Source organism: Pelophylax lessonae, assembly GCF_965119305.1.
Source record: "Pelophylax lessonae genome assembly, chromosome: 7".
Taxonomy (NCBI): Eukaryota; Metazoa; Chordata; class Amphibia; order Anura; family Ranidae; genus Pelophylax; species Pelophylax lessonae.
In genome coordinates, this window is record NC_138774.1 from 56,751,095 (window position 1) to 56,766,032 (window position 14,938).

General features: G+C 42.2%; 1 protein-coding gene across 4 annotated transcripts in view; it reads left to right on the top strand.

Moving 5' to 3' along the window:
- The window catches only part of SIPA1L3 (signal induced proliferation associated 1 like 3), a 363,749-nt gene that overhangs the window by 212,960 nt on the left and 135,851 nt on the right, over positions 1 to 14,938 (top strand). For all 4 annotated transcript variants that reach the window (XM_082263616.1, XM_082263619.1, XM_082263618.1 and 1 more), the window contains exon 3: positions 1,726 to 1,820. The gene's annotated coding sequence lies outside the window, so the exon portion shown is untranslated. The remainder of the gene's footprint in view (positions 1 to 1,725; positions 1,821 to 14,938) is intronic.

Sequence of the window (14,938 nt, forward strand, 5' to 3'; positions counted from 1 at the left end):
ATATAACATTCCAAAAAAAATTAAAAATCTAAATTTTTCATCCTTTTAGGCCAATTTGTATTCTGCTATATATTTTTGGTTAAAAAAATTGCAATAAGCGTATTTTGATTCGGTTTGGGCAAAAGTTATCGCGTCTACAAACTAGAGGAAAGATTTACGTCCTTTTTATTTATTTCTTTTTTACTAGTAATGGCGGCGATCTACGATTTTTAGCGGAACTGCGACATTGTGGCGGACAGATCGGATCCCTAACTGACCTTTTTTGATACTTTTGGGGGGACCAGTGACATTACAACAGTAATCAGTGCTAAAAATATGCACTGTTACTGTAACAATGACACTGGCAGGGAAGGGGTTAATTCAAGAGTGATCAAAGGGTTAATTGTGAGCCTAGGGGGTGTTTTCTAATTGTGGGGGGAGGGACTTGTGAAATGACCATAGAGACCTGTGATCCTATATACAAACCCGATTCCAAAAAAGTTGGGTCACTGTACAAATTGTGAATAAAAACAGAATGCAATGATGTGGAAGTTTCACATTTCAATATTTTATTCAGAATACAACATAGATGACATATCAAATGTTTAAACTGATAAGATGTATCATTTTAAGGGGAAAATAAATTGATTTTAAATTTCATGGCATCAACACATCTCAAAAAAGTTGGGACAAGGCCATGTTCACCACTGTGTGGCATCCCCTCTTCTTTTTATAACAGTCTGCAAATGTCTGGGGACCGAGGAGACAAGTTGCTGAAGTTTAGGAATAGGAATGTTTTCCCATTCTTGTCTAATACAGGTTTTTAGTTGCTCAACTGTCTTAGGTCAATATGACCTGATCAAAATTTGTCTGATTTAGCAGGGGCCGAGACAAACGTTCAACTTTGGTCGAAGGGGAATATTGGAAAATGTTCCTTGATCAGCAGCTGCAGCCAATCAGCTGGCTCATTTAGTGGATAGAGGACCATTTTGAGTTGCTGCAATGAAATTTCAGCAAAATGGACTCGCCTGCTGCATCATTTTTTCACTTTAATTTTCAGGGGTGGCTTTGAGTTCAGCCCTCTGTAGGTTAATACTTTTCATTTCCATCAAACGATATGGGATCCTTTCCTTCCTAACACATTATCCAGTCCATACCAGTATAGATATCCAGCATGAGATTTTTTCCCCAGTGAGATCTGATGTGTTTTTTCAAAGTGATCCTTTTTTTTTGAGCAGTGTGTTTCCAGGGCTATCTCCAGCCACCCCTTATCTTTTTTGGACCAGTCCTTATGGGCTGGGTCTGCCTATTGTATAGGTCACTTCTTGGCCTCACCACCTCTGTCTTCACCATGCTGCTTGCATGAATCATCTTCCTGGTTTTCTGGGCAGCCTGGGAAGTCTGTTGTTAGAGGAGTTGTTTGTTGGCATTCAGGCTGTGGAAACGTGTCAAAAACGCGGTACTTGCGTTTCTGGTGCATTTCCATTGAAGTCCATGGAACCAAAAACTAAAACTGCTGTGGGTAAAAAAGTCGCTGACCCTTTCCAAAAACTGCAATAGTTGAAAACGCGGAGGTGTGAATGTGATCCATAGAAAATAATGTTAAATTAACTGTAGTGTATTTCTGCAAAGTGCTTAGGTGTGAACGTAGCCTTACTGTCCCTCTGATGTGTTTCATAAGATTTGTCACAACAAAAGAAAGGGAGATTTGCCTTTTAACTAACAAAGCTATATTTTCTTTTTCAGACGAAATCTACTTGGCTCAATCATTGCTGCTTACCTGCCTGGCTTGAATATAGAAAGCATCAGCCAAACCATCATCTTGCTGCCTGTTGACACTGGTGAGTAGTCCTATAGTATATTCTATCAGTCAGTGTGTTTTGTACAAGGGATGAGTTAAAGGATAAGTTTACCTTTGCAACATATTACATGTTCAAGCTCCTGCCTCCTCTCACCCCCTCCCTGCGACAGCAGACGAGGGATCCTCTCCCCGCACCCGCTGTCACAATTTAAAAAGAGTGCGGCAATATGGGGCTCCCCCCTAGAGTTCTGTAAATGAATGAACTACATCTACCATTGGCTTCTGCAGCAGACGGATTGTAGTTCTCCATAAACTGCAAGGGTTCTGGTGAGTGACCTTGTAGTTCATTGATTCTTCCTGCCATTCAGGAACTGTTTACCTGTATGAGGTACAGGCAGACAGCTACACTGACAGTCTGCAGGAGCCTGAGATAGCACCCACGGTCTGCTGATTTTGGGTGCAATGCCTACAGGCTGCAGAGTTAAAAAAAAAAGAATAATAATGAATGTATGTTTTGGTTTTTATCTGCAAAAAGATGTGCATTTATTGTTTTTGTAAAAAGCAAACTTAGCCTTTAACCGCCTTAGCGGTAAACCCGAGCGTGACTCGGGGTAGGAATTTTCTGGTATTAGCGGTATCCCCGAGTCACGCTCGGGGTGAATGGCAGAGCGTGCAGACAGCGCAGCGGAGCGTCTCTTACCTTATCCTGGCGATCCAGCGATGATCTTCCATTGCTGTGACCGCCAGCGAGATCTCCGCCGCTCGTCTGTCGGTAGGAGGACTTCCTAGTTCCGTTCCCTGCAGCAGCAATGCTGCATGGGAGCGGAACTAGGGAGGGAAATTCAAAAAAAAAAAAAACGTTGCACAAAACACATAACACATTTTATATTATATATATGCATATATATATATATATGTATATATATGTATATATATATGCAAATATATATATATATATATATATATATATATATATATATGCAAATATATATATATATATATATATATATATATATATATATATATATATATATATATATATATGCAAATATATATATATACATATATACACACACACACACATATGTATATATATATAAAATTATATTATTGATTCGATTATAATTCATGCGTTTTATATATATATATATATATATATATATATATATATATGTGTATATATATATATATACATACACACACACATATATATATATATATATAATATATAGCGCATGAATTATAATCTAATCAATAATATAATTTTATTATATATATTATATATTAAATAATAAAATAATATTATTGATTCAATTATAATTCACGTGTTTGTGTTTCAAATTTATCACATCTGGGATGTCTACTAGACTCTTGTTTTGGTCAGGTTTAAGTCAGTAATTACTAAGAATTGTAGGCCTATAATACATAACGCCAAATTTCCATGAAAAGAATTGTACCGCTTTTGGAACAGAATTCCTGACAGAATCATACCGCCAGGGAGGTTAAAGAGGTTGTAAACCCACTCTTAAAAAATGGCACCTGTAGGCAAGCCTTTAATAAGACTTACCTATAGGTACTGTAAATATCTCCTAAACTTGCACCGGTTAGGAGATATTTACTTTTAATGCAGCTGATGACGTCATTGGCGCTTGCGCTCTGGCCGTTCCTTCAGAGCTCTGTGTCATGAACGGTGGCTTCCGCGCGCATGCATGGGAGTGATGTCATTGCGCCTCCGGCCAATCAAATGGCCAGAGGGCGCGGACCAGGAAGCAGGACGGCCGAACATGTTGGCCGTGTCACCGATGAGCGGGGCGGCACTGTGGGTACTTCGTTCTACGGTAAGTATTTATTTCTATGCGTTTTGTATGTAGTTTTATTGAGGCAGGTCAGCTCTATTACAGGAAAAGACATACCTGTACCAGAAAGTCTCGGGGGGTGTCGATTGGACAGTCAGCGGGTCCGGCGGACACGATGTTTACTGGCCACCCACGATCGCTCCCCATGGAGTCAGAACAGCGGTCTGCCAATGTAAACAGACTGCTGTTCTGTCAGAGATGAACATGGGGATCCGGTGTTCCTCCTATTTAGATCTCTGTGTTCATCTAGTTAGTACAACCCCCCTACAGTTAGAAAGCACACCCTAGGAGCACACTTAACCCTTTGATCGCCCCTGGTGTTAACCCCTTCCTTGCCAGTGTCAGTACAGTAGCAGTGCATATTTTTAGCACTAATTACTGTAGAAATGTCTCTGGTCCCCTCAAAAGTGTCAGGTGTCCGATCTGTCCGCTGCAAGGTGGCAGTCCTGCTAAAAATCGCTGATCGCTACCATTACTAGTAAAAAAATAAATAAAACAAATAATAATGACATAAATCTAGCCCCTAGTTTTGTAGAGGTGATAACTTTTGCGCAAACCAATTAATATACACTTACTGGGATTTTTTTTACCAAAAATATGTAGCAGAATACAAATTGGCCTACATTGATGAAAAAAAATTAAAAAAATGTTTATTAGAAATGTATTCTAGCAGATACTTTTTTTTTTTCCCCCAGAATTGTCGCTCTTTTTTTTGTTTATAGCGCAAAAAATAAAAACTGCAGAGGTGATATCAAATACCACCAAAAGAAAGCTCTATTTGTGGGAAAAAAAGGACATCATTTTTATTTCGGTATAGCGTCGCACGACTCTTCAAATAACCTCCTACCATGACTGGAAATTACAGTGCATCCGGAAATTCACAGCGCTTCCCTTTTTCCAAATTTTATGTTACAGCCTTATTCCAAAATTGATTAAATCAAATAATTTCCTCAAAATTCTTCAAACAATGCCCTATAATGACAACATGAAAGAAGTTTGTTTAAATCTTTGCAAATTCATTAAAAATGAAAAAAATGACGTACATAAGTATTCACAGCCTTTTGCATGACATTCAAAATTGAGCACAAGTGCGTCCTGATTCCACTGATCATCCTTGAGATGTTTCTAAAATTTGATTGGAGTCCACCTGTGGTAAATTCAGTTGATTGGACATGATTTGGAAAGGCACCTGTCTATATAAGGTCCCACAGTTAACAGTGAATGTCAGAGCACAAACCAAGCCATGAGGTCAAAGGAGTTGTCTGTAGGCCTCCGAGAAAGGTTTGTATTGAGGAACAGATCTAGGAAAGGGTACAGAAAAATGTCTGCAGCATTGAAAGTCCCAATAAGCACAGTGGCCTCCATCATCCGTAAATGGAGGACTCTTCCTAGTGCGGGCCACTGGCCAAACTGAGTGATCGGGGGAGAAGGGCCTAAGTCTGGGGAGGGGACTAAGAACCTGATGGTCACTCTGACAAAGCTCCAGTGTTTACCTGTGGAGAGGAGAGAACCTTCCAGAAGAACAACCATCTCTGCAGCACTCCACCAATCAGGCCTGTATAGTAGAGTGGCCAGACGGAAGCCACTCCTCAGTAAAAGGCACATGACACCCGCATGGAGTTTCCCAAAAGGCACCTGAAGGACTCTCAGACCATGAGAAACAAAATTCCCTGGTTTAAGGAAACAAAGATTGAACTCCGGCCTGAATGGCAAGCGTCATGTCTGGAGGAAACCAGGCACCGCTCATCACCAACAGTGAAGCACGGTGGTGAAAGCATCATGCTGTGGGGATGTTTTTCAGTGGCAGGAACTGAGAGACTAGTCAGGATTGAGGGAAAGGTGAATGCAGCAATGTACAGAGACATCCTTGATGAAAACCTGATCCAGAGCACTCTGGACCTCAGACTGGGGTGAAGGTTTATCTTCCAACAGGACAACAACACTAAGCACACAGCCAGGATAACAAAGGAATGGCTTTGGGACAACACTGTGAATGTCCTTGAGTGGCCCAGCCAGAGCCCAGACTTGAACCCGATTGAACATCTCTGGAGAGATCTGAAAATGTCTGTGCACTGACGCTCCCCATCTAACCTGATGGAGGTTGAGAGGTCCTGCAAAAAAGAATGGGAGAAACTGCCCAAAAATAGTGTGCCAAGCTTGTAGCATCATACTCAAAAAGACTTGAGGCTGTAATTGGTGCCAAAGGCGCTTCAACAAAGTATTGAGCAAAGGCTGTGAATACTTATGAACATGGGATTTTTTTTGTTTTGTATTTTTTTAATAAATTTGCAAAGATTTCAAACAAACTTCTTTCACGTTGTCACTATGGGGTATTGTTTGTAGAATTTTGAGGAAAATAATGAATTTCATCAATTGTGGTATAAGGCTGTAACATAACAAAATGTGAAAAGTGAAGCTCTGTGAATACTTTCCGGATGCACTGTAGATGTTATATGTGGGTGTACATTAATTACATCTACCTACATGTGGTTATTGAATGATTCTCAGCTGTGATCTGCACAAATGTAGTTTTTGGCTCAGGCGGTGAGTGGCTGGGCCTTTCATATTTCGGGCCTCATATTTATGGCCAAATTTGCTAAAGCTGAACTCTAGGCAGATGTAAAAAACACCTATTAATGCAGCTGTGCTGATTAACCACTTGCTGACCGCCCTATAGCAGTGTGCCTGATCACGTATATATACACATGATCCCACACAGACAGAGATTCAGAATTGAGATCTGCCTATGTAGACAAGGCAGAGTTCTGTTCTGACAGTGGGGAAGGGAAGAATTCTGTGTTCCTGCAAAGCAGGTACTTAAATCCATCTCTTCCCCTAATAAAAGCAGCACACATAATAAACACACACACAGGTTAGGCACACAGTTAACCCTTTTTCGTTCTAGATGTTTAATCCCTTCCTAGTTCATTAGTACAGTGACAGTGCATATTCTTAGCACTGATCATTGTATTAGTGTTACTGGTTCCCGCAAAGCGCCAAAAGTGTCAGTGTCCGATTGTCTGCCATATCGCAGTTCCGCTATAAGTCACTGATTGCCGCCATTACTAGTATAAAATAAAAAAATACAAATTCCAGCATATATCCTATAGTTTGTAGACCCTAAGTGTAAACCAAAGTACATTTATTTTGGGATATTTTTTTTTACCAAGAACTTGTATCAGAATACATATTGGCCTAAATTTATGAAGAATATTGAGGTTTTCAATTTTTTTTTATTAGATGTTTTATAGCTGAAAGTAAAAAAAATATTTTTTTCAAAATTATTGTAATAAAATAGTAAAATATCTCTATTTGTGGGAAAATGTATTTAGGTACAGCGTTGCATGACCACGCAATTGTCCGGTAAAGTAACTCAACAAAGACAACTAACTAGTGTTGTGCTAATTCTAAGTGTAACCTGCAAGTTGAGTCCATAGTTCAGTCTGTTCACAGCAGTGGTAAAAAAGGGGAAACTCGTAATGCTTGGGTTTGACTATCGGGGGATATCCGCCCCCAAGTTCCACTATGCTGTTATCCTGTTATTCCATACTGTCTATGTCAACCGAGAGCTGTACATCTTACCGCTGCACTATTACTGCTTACTGTGTTTATCTGGTGGCTTGTTATATGCCTTATTTTTTGTTTCAATAAACGAATTTATAAAAAAAAAAAAGGGGAAACTGAATCCTGGGGATGCCTTGCTCCTCCCTGCGTCAGTGGTTATACTGGAAGCTGAAAACAGATCAAGAAAAAAGCGAGTGCACAGGCTTCTGGTGCATTATCCTTTTGATATGGGAATAAAAATTGATTAAAATACACTCACAAAATCAGATTTTGTGAGTGTATTTTATTCTGGCGGCTGCAGCATGACACTTGCTCACAAGTGTCACAAGCTGCTGAGCTCACAGCGAGGCTGGTTTGCACACACGGTCACCGGACAGGCCGGCTATGTGCACTGCATTAATTGAGAGGCGGGAGATGGGCATCGGTGATAGTATAGATTGCTATGACAATGCGTTTTGGAGGGGCCGGGCCTCCCTCTTCAAGTCCCTTGATACCTCATCATCTAGTTCTCCCAGAATATTCACAGATATTCAGGGCGTTTTCACACTAGCAATTTTGGTGCGCACCTGGGTTCGATGGACGTCAGAATTCGGTTCTTTTTGATGATGTGAACACTGTCTTTGAACTCGGGTGCGTACCAACAAACCGTACCCAAGTCCACTTAAAAAGGGTGGTCTGGGGTACGGTTCATGTGAACTCCAGTACGGTTCGCTGCTGATGAGAACACAATCGTACCAAAGTGAGCAATTCTATCCATTTTGGCACCTTCTCCTTCAGCGGTTGCCAAGCAACATGAGTATGCGCCAGCTGCAGCTTGATGACACAAGTGTACCGTGGTTCGGATGCAAAAATATGTGAACACAGTCCATTGGGCGAAGGGGGGAGTTCTCGAACTCAGGTTCGGACCAAGTGTGAAAACACCCTCAAAGATACAGAAATACTCCGGAGCAAATAGTATATAAGAACGCTTTTCTTTTTGTTTCTTTCATTTTCTTTAACAAGCTTTCCCCCTTAACTAAGAATATACCGAATCTTAATTATGGATTTAAATTAAAATGAGGAGGTCCTACATCTGTCCATTTTCTCCATATCTTTTCCAATTTCTGAGAGGTGTTACGTTGAGCATAAGTGTTTTTCAAGCATTACATATTTTCCATTTCACAAATCCAGTCCCCAAGAGTAGGAGGGTTGGATAATACCCTACGAGAGGCGATCAGATTTACTACCGCCTTAAATTTCTTTAGTACCAACCTTGGCAGTGGTTGTTTTGCTTGCCTACCTTTAGCAGCAATTGGGCACCTGGGGGGAGGGCAGATACATGTGCACAATTCAGTTTCCTCCAGGGATCAGCATCAAGCAGCTCTGTTATAGACACCAAAACAATGTACAGTATGTATGAAAGGGAAAGGTAAGAAGAGTAACGCTAGCGAGAGAGACAGCTTTTCTAACTTAGCCAATTGATGGTTTTCCTGGAAAGTGGTAAGCCAGTGGTTGTATGACGGGCCCATAGGCAATCATTCTGTCCTGTGGGTATTTTAAGCTACTTTCCTCTTGGCAAATGCATCCACATTGGAGATTTAAAATTGCTGGCAGCACCTCCAAGGCTCCTCTGTGTGTCATATGGTTGCATTGTTCTTGTTGCCTTAGGCTGCACATTGTTATCTTAATAATGTTCTTGTGTGCACTCACTTCTGCATTATTCTCTGCAGTTTGCTTGTTTTCTATGTTCCATTTTGTACATTGTAAACTTTGTAGATCTGGAAATTGGAAAAAAAAAAAAAAAATGTTCATTTGTAGTAGACTACCCAACATATAAGGTTCATTGTTGAAGAGTTTCTTGTTTATTTTAGATTATCGCAAATGCAGCAGTAGCTCTCAGTGGCAGAATAGAGGAAAGCCAGTCTCTCCTATGGGAGATGTAGCCCCCTAAGCCGTCGTTCACACTGAACATTGCTTTGAAATCGTGCGACTTTATCTCAACCCGCACAATTTCAAAGCCGCATTTCAGTCTGACTTGAAACACATCTGTGCGGGTTCATGCACAGATGTCTATTGAAGTTGCCAAAAGTAGGGCTGGAACTACTTTTGGAAATCGGTGCATCGCCGCACCAATTGAGACGCTTCCATTGCCGGCAACAAGCTGTGATTTGACCTGTCAAATTGCGCCAATTTGAACGGGGGGCTTAATCCCAGAGATGTATATGAAGTCACTGAATGCATTTTGCTCACCTGTATCTGTTGATAACTAAATTATCAGGTTGGGTGGACTAATTGAATGCAACCCTGCCTGCTGTAACGCCTCCTCCACACACGCAACGATTGTTGGCCGTGAATTTTCGGCCAACGTCCGATCGGCCGATTTTTGGCCGACGTCCGATCGGCCGATTTTCGGCTTGTTAGTATGATGCTTCCGACAACCGACTGCGACTTTTTGGCCGAACAAAATCTGGTGTGCAGGCTATAACATTTTTGTTGGCCGTCAACAGAACGGCCTATTTTCCGTCAGTCAGTACAGATTTCGGCAGACAAAAATCAGATGAGCAAGACTGGGCATGCTCAGAGATGAAAAAACACACGGAAACTAACCATCACATGACATCACTTCTGAAGTAGGAAAGTAAACCAGCACATGACATCACTTCTGAAGTAGGAAAGTAAACCAGCACATGACATCACTTCTGAAGTAGGAAAGTAAACCAGCACATGACATCACTTCTGAAGTCGGTTTTTGTTGGCCGAGAAAATTCGTGTGCAGTCTAGGCACATTCCAACCAACACAACAACACTGGACAAAAGACGGCCGATCAGTCGGCCAACAATCGTTGCGTGTGTACGAGGCTTTAGAATATCTCTAATTGCTATTGCGTTAGACATAATGCTTAGTAAGCAAAATAGAAGTTTTACCTTTGTTATGCCTTCATTTTTCCATTGTATCCGTATGTAATATAATATAATATAAAACCCAACCCTGTAGTTAAGAGGAATGTGAAAAACTTTGGGGTCATCTGTTGTGCAAACTCATGCGATTCTTCAGTAATGCGTTTTGAGCTATTAATTCTTATGGCTTAAATCGCACCACATCCGCATCAAAATAGTGCAGGACCCTTTTTTTTTTTTTTTTTTTGGAGAACCCAACAATGCCGGTTCACACTGATGCAGTGCAGACTTCGCAGGAAATTCTGCTTGGTTTCTGCATGGCGTCAAAATCCCACCCCGAAGTTGATTTGCAAAATGCAGTTCGATTTGCAGAATCGGATTGTTGGGTTCTCCAAAAAAAAAAAAAAAGTGTCCTGCACAATTTTGTTGCAGATGTGGTGTGATTTGAGCCATAAGAATGAATGGCTCAAATCACATTGCTGAAGAATCACGTGATTTGAATAGGAACGCGTGGCCATTCCTGTTCAAAATCTCATGCTGTTCCCACACCGCATCAGAGTGAACCGGCACTTAAAAAAAAGAGTGCGAGAGGCCAGGCATTTAATATGGCAGCAAGAGTCAGACTGGAGGTTAACACTGACCCCTGACTCTCTGATTGTCAAGTCAGACTAAAAATAACTAAAGCTAAATATAGGGTGGAAATATGAGAATTTTTTTTTTTTTTTTTTTTTTTTTAATAAAAGTCCTCCAGTTACTCTTCCTCCAGCTCTATGTCTGTACCAAGGTACAGACTTTGTTAGGGCACTACAAGTTATGTCAAAGGACTGCGAGTTCTGTGATCACCACACTTGTGTGTTCCATTGAGAACCTCAAGTCTGCCTGCCCCAGGGGAATATACAGGACTTGTAGTTTATTCATTCACAGATTTCAAAATCGATGACTGCTGCAGGCTATCACTTAGGCTGGGGTTGGGGGGGTGGGGGGTGCATGTTTTGCACCATGTTACATTTTTTACTATGTGTAACATCTTCCAAAAGGTGGAGTTAGCCTTTAAAACTTTTGTTTGCCATAATACATTCTGTGCACCAAGGTAAACCATTCTCTATATCTGTGGTAGCGGTATATCACCTTTCCAGCACGGTGTCCACCAGCAGCGCTGCTCTCCTCACTAACTGCTTTCACAGGAGACACTGAGCCCACCGCAGGCCGTAGTCTCCTGCTGTCAAATTCCTGTAAGAAGAGAGCGGGGGCGTGGCTTACCGCCACAAAGTGTGTCTATGGAGACACACAGCCTGGCTCAGGAGCCTCCTTAGCACCCAGGTTGCTACAGAAGGCATCGGACGGAGGGAGGAGCGGATAACACCAGAGGGGGACTGCCAAAAGAGGAGGAAAGGGATTTTTCTGTGCAGAATCGTTGCACAGAGCAAGTAACTATAACCTGATTTAGGAAAATAGCCTTTAGTATCATTAACCACTTAAGCCCCGGAAGATTTTACCCCCTTCCTGTCCAGGGTTTTTTTTGCGATTTTTTACTGCGTGACTTTAACGGAGAATTGTGCGGTTAGTGCGACGCTGTACCTAAACTAATTTGAGGTCCTTTTTTTCCCACAAACAGCTTTCTTTTGGTGGTATTTGATCACCTGTGCGATTTTTTGATCATGCGCTATAAACAAAAAAAGAGCGTCAATTTTGCAAAAATAACAATATTTTTCACATTTTTTTTATATGAAATTCCCCAAAAAAAACGTAAAAATCAAAATTTTTTAACATTTTCGGCCAATTTGTTTTATGCTACATATGTTTGGTAAAAAAAAAAATCGCAAAATGCGTATTTTGATTGGTTTGCGCAAAAGTTATTGCGTTTACTAACAAAGGGGAAGATTTCTGTCATTTTTGGTGTTTTTTTGGCGGCGATCTGCGATTTTTTTTTTTTTTGTGGGACTGCGACATTGCGGCGGACAGATAGGACCCTTGACTGACATTTTTGACACTTTTGGGGGTACCAGTGACATTACTGCAGTAATCAGTGCTATACATATGCACTGTTACTGTAAAAATGACACTAGTAGGGAAGGGGTTAACTGTATTGGAGAGGGAGAGGTTAAGTGTGTCCTAGGGGCGTGTTTCTAACTGTGATGGGACATGTCTCCTAGTGTAAAAACAGAGATCAACGGTTCTACATAGTAGAACCGTCTGATCTCCATTTTTACACAGGGAAGAATGACAGGCGGCTTGTTTACATTAGCCGCCTGCTTTTCTCCCTCTCCACCGACGATCGCCGAGTGACCGGCGGACATCGGGTCCGCCGGTCACACGCCCTGACTGCTTAGTGAACGAGCCGCGGCGGGCGCGCGCCCGCTATTGGCTCACAAGCCGGTGACAGGCTAGTGACGTATATATACGTCACTTTGCCTGGCCGGGGCTGACCGCCGCAATATATTTATTGCGGTGGTCGGCAAGTGGTTAAAGTCTGCAAGCCTAAAAATATTCAGAATTTAAGTCTGAATATTCAGACTTTTGTATAACCCTAGTAGTGACTGAGTCTCTGTAATTTTGCTAAAACCAGCTAAGCTGGCCCCTCTAAATTCAGCTATTGTGTTTTGTGAAGAAGGTAATCCTTCATTGCCATGTATAGACTATGAATTTGTTCATCCCATTTATGATTTATGAATGAGATGCATCTTATTATCATTTTAAATTTCTCAAAGATCTATCCCATCATCGTTTATGATTCATGAGCTTCATCCCAGTACCAGTTTTGTTTTATTAAAGAGTCCCGTTCCAGTCTAATTCATGGTTTATTAACGAGCCCTGTCTCTGCGTAATTTATGGTTTTGAAGAAAAGCTTCATGGTTATTGTTGTGTTACATATCTTCTGCATGCAGCTGTCTGTTTGCTTAATGCGATATTGCTCTTTAAAGTTTAACTGCACCTTCAGACTATGATTGAAGAAGAACTGTAAAAAAGTTGCAGCTACACTTTGAAATAGTCGTTTAATGACTTTGTGCGTACGGTTGCATTCAGTTACAGGCCGGTTTCTTGGCTCACTCTGAAAATTCAGGGAAAACACAACAGTCTATTTTACATTATGGGAAATCTACTTGATCATATTAAAAATTTTGCAAGGAGTATCACCCCCCCCCCCCCCCATACCAGTCACCTGGAACAGTTTTCTCCAAACTGCAGCCAGGGGGCCGGATACAGCCCTTTGCTTGCCTTTATCCAGCTTTTGTGGCCCTTTATCATCCACTGATACAAGACACTAGTCTTCCCACCGACACCAACAATGGGGCGTAATTCCTGCTACTGACATCAACAATGAGCACTATTCCCTACACTTGGGGCACTATTCCTCCCACTGACACCTATGACTGGGCACTATTCCTCACACTGACACCAACAATAGGACACCATGGCTCCCACTGACACCAATTTTGGGGCACCATTCCTCCCACACACCAGACTCCCGACGCTGGGGCACTATTCCTCCCACTGACACCAATGGCAGAGCTCTATTCCTCCCATTGACACATAAAATGGGGTGTAATTCCTGCTACTGACATCAACAGGCACTTTTTCACACACTGTCACTAATGATGGTGCACTAATTCCTCCCTCTTACACCGATAGCGCACTATTTCTCACACTGACACCTACGATATCTCTCCTGCGCTCAAGTGGTATCTTCTAGGCTGTTTTATGACACAAAAGAAGTGGTCTTGCTGCCCCCCTCAGGACCAAGGGTATCCAAAAGGCACTACAAGAAAACAAGAGAAGGGCGCACCGACCTTCTGCATTACCACTTAAAAGTTTATTAAAATCAAAGAAGGGTAGGGTACAATATACTCACAAACGTAGCATATGAACAAGCATATAGGAAATGGGCACCGCTCGCTTCCAGGACACTTCTCTACTGCTGGATAGCGTGATGGCGTCCTCAAAACCTGATGTGGCTTACGCGTTTCGAGGGAGGACCCTCTTCCTCAGAGCCAAAATCGCCACTCTACGATAGAGCACCATGGCTCCCACGGACACCAATGTGGGGGCACCATTCCTCCCACAGACCAGACTCCCAACATTGGGGCACTGTTCCTCCCACTGACGCAAACGATGGAGCACTATTCTTCACACTGACACCAATGACAGGGCACTCTTCTTCCCACTGACACCAATGACGGGGCACTATTCTTTTCACTGACACTAATGACAGGGGCTCTATTCCTCCCACGGACACCAAGGACTGGGCACTATTCCTCCCACTGACACCAATGACAGGTCACTCTTCTTCCCACTGACACCAATGACTGGGCACTATACCTCCCACTGACACCATTGACTGGGCACTTTTCCTCCCACTGACACCATTGACTGGGCACTTTTCCTCCCACTGACACCATTGACTGGGCACTATTCCTCCCACTAACACCATTGACTGGGCACTATTCCTCCCACTGACACCAGTGACTGGGCACTATTCCTTCCACTGACACCAGTGACTGGGCTCTATTCCTCCCACTGACACCAGTGACTGGGCTCTATTCCTCCCACTGACACCAGTGACTGGGCTCTATTCCTCCCACTGACACCAGTGACTGGGCTCTATTCCTCCCACTGACACCAGTGACTGTGCTCTATTCCTCCCACTGACACCAGTGACTGTGCTCTATTCCTCCCACTGACACCAGTGACTGTGCTCTATTCCTCCCACTGACACCAGTGACTGGGCTCTATTACTTCCACTGACACCAATGTTGGGACACTTTTCTTCCCACTGATAACACCCATGGGGCTGTATTCCCTCCACTGATACCAACCATGGGGCTCTCTTCCTTTCCCTTACACCAATGAGTACTATTCCTCC